The sequence below is a fragment of the Paramisgurnus dabryanus genome, chromosome 7 (assembly GCF_030506205.2).
Source record: "Paramisgurnus dabryanus chromosome 7, PD_genome_1.1, whole genome shotgun sequence".
NCBI lineage: Eukaryota > Metazoa > Chordata > Actinopteri > Cypriniformes > Cobitidae > Paramisgurnus > Paramisgurnus dabryanus.
The window spans coordinates 1,314,387-1,322,611 of NC_133343.1; positions in this window are offsets into that span (position 1 = coordinate 1,314,387).

Genomic DNA, 8,225 nt, shown 5'->3' on the forward strand with positions numbered 1-8,225 from the left:
ACTGTTCATCAGCGATGTGTCCAGAGAAAAAAAAGGCTGCTGCAGAGTTTTAAGTTTAGAGGAAAGATGTTGAAAATTGTTTCCTTCAATTCCTAATTTATTAAAAAATAATCGAATCAATCAGCCTCTGATGCACAAATGAAAGAGAGAAAAAAGCAATTTGCCAGCGTGCGTTTCATTTGTAGCACAGATTAGATCAACACACTGTCCGCTCTGATGAAGAGATTAATCTTGTTTTGATGGAAATATGTCAGTATTAGCAAACGTGATGGACGCAATTTATCATTTGGGACAATCGGGCAGTTCAAATGTTCTCTCTTGACAGCTCCATCCAGCCCAAAACGCCACCTGTTGTTCATCCGGTGACCTTCTAATTTTCTAATTCAATTTCATCTTCAACCCTCTCTGCCTCCTCCATCAGCAGTCAGTAATAACAATTACTGTGACCGACTCAACCTGCACCTTACTTAAATCACGGCAAGTACAGCTTTATTACTCTGCCCTGTTAAATCAATCTACATCTCGGCATAATAAAGCCCTAATCAGGTAGAAGAAAGAATAATAGCTTGTCACGCATGAGGAAAAATAGGCAATCATGAAATGTTTTCTTTAATTAGGCTGTGAGAACTGGAAGGGCACCGAGAGGATCGCCTGATCATTTATCATCAGCACGGAGGGAAATGACTTCACTTACAAGACAGAGAAAGAGAGAGAGAGAGAGAGAGAGAGATCAAGAGAGAGAGAGATTTGTCAAACAGTATAAAGGTGAGGAGAGAGTGCCCGAGGGCCGGAGAGTTCAGTGAGGTAAGTGAAGGTTTTGACTTTGATGAATAATTCGTCTCAGTCTCTGTTGTGGGTTTGGAGTAAAAGTTCAAAACTACCAGAAGAATAACTTGGTTAAAGGCTCCTATACATGATGAATGGTCATGTACATACTGCAGTTCAATCTAGTTGTCACTCCAATTCTGTGTGTTAAACTGTATCACACTATTAAATTCACAACAATGTCACATTTTGAAATGACATTAAAGGTGCACGCTGTCATTCACTGTAAAAAAAATCCGTAGAAATTACAATGTTATTGCAGCTGGGTTGCCGGTAATTTACCGTAGATTTACATTTATGTTATTTACTGGCAAGAGTTTGTTCAAAGTTAAATAAATTTTAAATATTAACAAGTCTTTATCGTTACAGAATAAAACTATACAATAACAGCCTCATGCAAAGCATTCTGGGAACCAGAAATCATCATCAACCTTTTTCTGTTTTTTGCTTCAGATTTTGTTTTCCAGAATGTTTTGCTTGATGCTGTTTTTTTATTTTTACTCTGTAAAGACAAAGACTTGTAAATGTTTAATGTTCATTTAACTTTGAACAAAATATTGCCAGTAAATAACATAAATTTAAATCTACGGTAAATAACCGGCAACCCAGCTGCAATTTCTACGGATTTTTTTTACAGTGTTGTCCCTCCTTAAAGCACCCATTCTACGCAAAGTCCACTTTTACAAGGTGTTTGGACATAAATGTGTGTGAACACAACCACCCTAATACCACACTTTTATTCCCCATTAAACCTCATTAGACATGCTGTTTTGATTCTCTTGTTAATGTGACATCACACTGATAAAGCCCCGCCCACAGCCATTGAGTGACTGGATCATTTTACCCAAAAGCTTTTTTTTTTTTTTTTTTTTTTTTTTTTTTAAGTTATGTTTTTGGGCCATTTTATGCCTTTATTAGATATAGTAGTGTAGGAGAGGACAGGAAAGTATAGGGTGGAGAGAGAGGGGTACGGGATCGGCAAAGGACCTCGAGCCGGGATTCGAACTCGGGTCGCCGAAAGTGCGACTGCACCATATGTCGGAGCACTTGCCCACTACACCATCGGCTCCGACCAAAAGCTTTTCTAAATGTAAGATAGTATTGTCTCTGTATTCGCAGGAATCAGATCTATTTTTAACCCTTTAAGCGCTCACTATCTGTTGGCAAGGGAGTGAGGAGCTGTAGCTCATTTGCATGTAAAGGTACAGACACGAAAACAGTGCTTCTTGCTCCCACCCAACTAGAGGCATTTTGGACATGCTATAATAAATTATCTATGAGGTATTTTAAGCTGAAACTTCACAGACACATTCTGGACACATCTGAGACTTATATTACATGTTGTAAAAAAGGGCATAATATTGGCAATATTTGAAAAATTTGAAAATCATGTACACATGGAACTGTCAGGCTGTCTGACTTCAGTAAATGAAAACTAATTCAAGATTACTTTGTTCACGTTTAAAGGGGACATATTGTGAAAATCTTACTTTTTCCATGTTAATTGGGTCCCCAGTGCTTCTATCAACCTAGAAAATGTGAAAAAGATCAACCCAGTAACTTAGTTTTGGTAAACCATTCTCTGCAAGCTTGTGAAAAAATAGCTCATTGAAATTTGTCTCCCCTTGTGATGTCAGAAGGGGATCTTATTATAATAATACCGCCCCTTATTCCAACCATGGCACTGCCATTTAGTGCAGAAAGAAAACAATAATTGACAGCACAATCGAGTTTCAATTTCAACACACCATCATTATGGTGATCAGTGTTTGCATTTCATCAGCTCATTTGCATTTTAAAGGACACAACGCAAAACGACACATTTTTGCTCACACCTATAAAGTGGCAATTGTGACATGTTATAATAAATTATCTATATTGTATTTTGAGCTAAAACTTCACATATGTGCTCTGGGAACACCAAAGATTTCTTATTAAAGATTTGTCATCTTAAAAAAGTCTTGTGACATGTCCCCTTTAAGGTAGGGATGCTGCGATACAAAATTTCTGTGCTGATACTGAAATTCAATTACTTAAAATGACATCTACTGATAGCGATAGTTTTGCTTTTACTTTCAAATGATTTAATTATTCATTAATTACATTTTTATAGCTAATAATGTCTCACATTTAATGTTGGTCACAACAATAAAGATCATTGAGAGACTTCATTATCATGATGGACTACATATGTTTTGAATGAATACAGAGACGTTTGCTTTATATGAGGAAACCATAGCCACCCCATCATCTACCTCCTCACACACACACACACACACACACACACACACACATGCACAGACACACACACACACAAACACACACACATGCACAGACACACACACATATATATATATACATATATAATCTTCAATTGTAACACTTGAGTGACCAGTGAAGTGCATCACGCTGGCAGCAATAAATCATCCCAACTCTCATCTACTAATATTAATGAATGAGCATTTATCATCTATCAAATGATAATCCCTGCCCCCCCCCTCTCTCTCTCTCTCTCTCTCTCTCTCTCTCTCTCTCTCTCTCTCTCTCTCTCTCTCTCTCTCTCTCTCTCTCTCTCTCTCAGTATGATGGATTATATCCTTAAACTGTTATTACACTTCTAATGTTCTCACTTACATTGACACTTTGATCATTTTGCACACCCATTTCTCTCTCCTTTAGAGATTTCTGTAAAATCAGCCATAACCCCTGTGTTTTTTTTTCTTCTTCAACCATCGACTTCCTGTTTCAACACATCAGCTCTGACATCACTGTTTTAATTGGACTCAAGAAATCCTAAGTGGCTGCAGTTTTAAAGACATTGACACTTACAACACAAAAAAACGATAATACAGTAAATATTATGAAGTAAATAAAGAAATAAATAATTAGAAATCAATTATTTTAAACAGGCATTAATAAACAATCATAAATAAAGAGATGTCTTCTTATTTATCATCATTATCTATTGACTGAGAGGATTTAAGACTAAAGAACTACAGTAAAGAGGTGTGTGTGTGTAGATTAAAAACAAACCAAAATCCTCAATCATACAGATATCAGTCAAAATACCCCAAAACATAATAAGAAAATACATACCACAAAATGTTAATGTTCACTGAAAAAAATGATTCATTCAATTTACTAAATTTTTTTAAGTTAAATGGTCGCAATCTATAATTTAAGCTACATTTAAAAAAAACTGAAAACTTTTGTTTAAATGTAGCTTAAATAAATTGATTTGCGATCACTTACCTTAAAAAACTGAGTAAATTGAATGAATCATTTACATGCACAAACAAGCCAGGTCTTTATAAATATAAATGCTATTGTGTTAAAGGGAAAGGGAAAAATCATGATTCCGAAAACCACAGGACAATAATGACCTCTGGGGGTGACTGCTGATATCACCATTAAATATCACAACATAATTATAACATTGTTATAACATTTTAAGAACATACAACATTACCTAAAAATATTGAATTAGCCAAAATCCAATGTTCAATTAATTTTTAGATATTTTGCATTTAATTCAAGTAACTTTATCAGTTGTCATGTTAAGATTTACGCTGTGACCACTAGAGGTCAGTGTGTGTGTATATATACAGTATTTATACAATGTATATTGTTTATTTATTTATTTATTTATACAGTACTGTGCAAAAGTCTTAGGCCATCACCACCAGACTTGTTGTTTTAGAAGTTTTAATGTCCATCCATATTTATTTTTCAATCTATTTTTTTAAAATACAAACAGAAAACACAGGAGATATGTACAAAAAACAATTAACTTTCAGGACTAAATGTCGTCTTTAGGCATCGTTGGTGTTTAGTGTGACCTCTCTTGACACTAAACACATCTTGAGCAGAATGAGGTAAAAATATTTTAGGATTTAATTTTATTTAGGTTTAAGAGATCCCACAGTTTCCTGCAAGTGGAAGGGGAGTTTACCCTAAAAATTTGACACATCACTTTACATTATACAGTTTTTAGTACTACATACACATTTCCTGTATTCTATTAAAGAGACTGAGAAACAATTATATATCGTCACCATAACATTGCAAAAACAACAAATCTAATTCTGGCATGGTGGCCTAAGACATTTGCACAGTACTGTATATATATACACAGACACACACACACACACACACACACACACACACACACTGACCTCTATACACAAACACACATGCTGCATGACGTGAGATATTTCATTTCCATACAAATAATACAGCAGAGTTAATTATTTACCTGGGTTTGAAGGTTTGGATGAGCAATGCTTGCTTTAGTAGACACCAGTAAAATACTTTTGATATGAGGCTCATATGAGTAAACAACTAAATTAATCTTAATTTTAGTTATTAGAGCAAATCTTGACTTTCTCATTAACCCTGCACACAAGATGCTATTATATTAACATCTTAATTATCGAAGCAGTCTAATTACAACTTCATGTTAATTGTGTTTGTCCATTTGGGATAATTTAATGTTTATAGAGCCATTCATTTCATTAAGATCTACATCAATTGATCCCAGAAGTGAGATCCTCAGTCAGTCAATGACAGTTTATTAAAGCTTCATTCAAGTCTTGATATGTTTATTGTTGCAGGTGTCATTAAAGCTATGAGCATTTGTGTGAATGACATTTATGGCATAACATCGTTTATCTTAAAGTTTGTCTTGCAGTTTCACTATCCTAATCGATTATAAAATAAACTATCACCCTACAGTTTTTTTTCTAGTTGAATATTTCGTTTCACTCTGGATTACTGAAGAGAAATGGATTGTGTTTAACAATCAGAGATCAGGACAGATTCTTCTTTATTTTTGGCATGAATGTATTTAAAAATAATATGTTTTTTTTGTGTGTGTTTCAATAAGAAAATATATTTACGCAGCATTTGTTTATGTTACAAACCAATAACAGGTTTGAAAAGGTTAAAATAAAAAAAATATGTTTAACTTCACAATTACTTCATAAAATGAACTTGCATATATTGCTATATGGGTTGTAAAATTAGAAATGTGCACTCACCCAAAGGATTATTAGGAACACCTGTTCAATTTCTCATTAATGCAATGGTGTGGGGGATGTTTTCTTGGCACACTTTAGGCCCCTTAGTGCCAATTAGGAATCATTTAAATGCCACTGCCTACCTGAGCATTGTTTCTGACCATGTCCATCCCTTTATGACCACCATGTACCCATCCTCTGATGGCTACTTCCAGCAGGATAATGCACCATGTCACAAAGCTTGAATCATTTCAAATTGGTTTCTTGAACATGACAATGAGTTCACTGTACTAAAATGGCCCCCACAGTCACCAGATCTCAACCCAATAGAGCATCTTTAGGATGTGGTGGAACGGGAGCTTCATGCCCTGGATGTGCATCCCACAAATCTCCATCAACTGCAAGATGCTATCCTATCAATATGGGCAAACATTTCTAAATAACCTTGTTGAATCAATGTCAGTATGGTGTTCCTAATAATCCTTTAGGTGAGTGTATATGCTTTCAATGCATTTTGAAAAATAAAGTTGATACATTAAGGTTAAAACTAAATGTAAAAAAATATATTTAATTAAGCTTTACTTTCTACAAAATGTATGTAGCATATATTTAAAACATATTTTTGTCGTATGGGATTGTGTTGGAGTCACCAGAGGGATTTAGTTTTACCCTGTTTACCTCAGCTGCACAGCGGAAAAAAATAGTAAACCAATGGCAGGAAGGAAACCTGAGCGTTCACACTGGGATCTGGTCCTCATGAAGACCAAAATAGACTTTCTTAGACAGCACATACAGTATATGATTGACAACATATCCCAGAATTCCCTGCGTCTGTGTCTCACTCACACCACATAATGAATATAGCCCATATTTACTTTTATTTGCATAAATCATTTAGTTATAATAAATGAGTCTGCCCAGATTTCTATAGAAACACATCCTTAACCAGAAACACATTTATTTTAAAGAATGCAGTAATCTGCTGGCTACAGTTTATAAGATCCATGTGTATCCGAGCAAAACCAAGATTTGTTAGTTTTGTGTCTGTAAGATGTCACGGTACGATCAAAAGCCCTCTGAAGAAAAAGGTCTGGGTTGTGACCTGAAGTACTTGTGTGAGTTTGATGAAGTTAGTCACATTTATTATAGAGAACTGCAGATCTATTGTGGGATCTTCTGGGAATAATCACTTTCAGAGTATAAACCAGGATTAATGATCTTTGATCCACAAGAGATAAACTTCATCCAGCCAAAACCCGACACAAATTAGTTTTAATTTAATACAGAGCGTCTGTCTGGAACCGTAGGAGCACTTTAGAAAACAGCAGTATAGCTGTGTGTGCGTGCGTGCGTGCATGTATACAATAATTTCCTACTGATTGGTCTGCTTAGTCAAGACAACCAAACAAGCTTACTGTGATGAGCTAATAGGTTCTGTGAGTTTAACTAGTTCATTGATGTTTTATATCTTATATATTTAGGCTATAATATGTTTGTACTATTCAGATCCAAGTTCTTTTCTTTAAATGAAATAGGCATCATATTTTAAAGCTGAAAAACTCGACTCATGACTCATCTGGCACTGCTCTTAAAGAAATGTCTGCAGGTGATCGGGTTTTTACCTTCAGCTCCATTGAATTACAAATCAATCTGAGCTTTATTTCGAGTCCCTGTGGACCGTACCAATGCCTTTGTGTTTGCTTTTGTAATGCTAAGTCAGGCTGGTCTTGTGACTGGGTCCGGTTCACAGCATTGAGACTCACATGGTCAGGTCTTGAGTGATTGAGGTCTGTCCGCGCGGCGCCACGATATCGACTCGTGCCGAGTAAAAAACAAGTAGAGTGACAGTGAGGTGTAAAGTTACAGATGGACATCCTGAGCTATTGGGTGTCCTGTATTTGAGCTTTGAAGGTTAACAGGTTTAAGTGCATTATTGTAACAGACCTGAAATCCCTTCAGATGAATTATCTCAAGATGAATGAAGACCCGTACACGTCATCCATTAACCGGCAGCTGTGCTCCTCGCAGAGAGCCCATCGTGATGTTGATGGCTGTCGTGTAACGTGCACTTTATCCACAAAAGTGAACAATAGTTTGGTAAAAAAAAAGATTCTTTGGATATAAACGCAGGAAGAAGGAAATGAACATTAGATTTCTATCGTTTCTAAGAAACATGTGAGTGACAGTTGTTGCCGGTGTTCTTGCTTGGACTTGCCAGTAGCCTGGAATTTCTAGGTGGTTGCTTGCATGATTTGGAAGATTGCCAGGGCATTGCTGACTGGTTAGTAGTTTGCTGCTTTAAAAAGCTTAAGATATAGCTTAACCCCCAACCCTTAATGTAAGTCAATGAATATAACCTGTTTTATTATCAGCCAGGTCTGA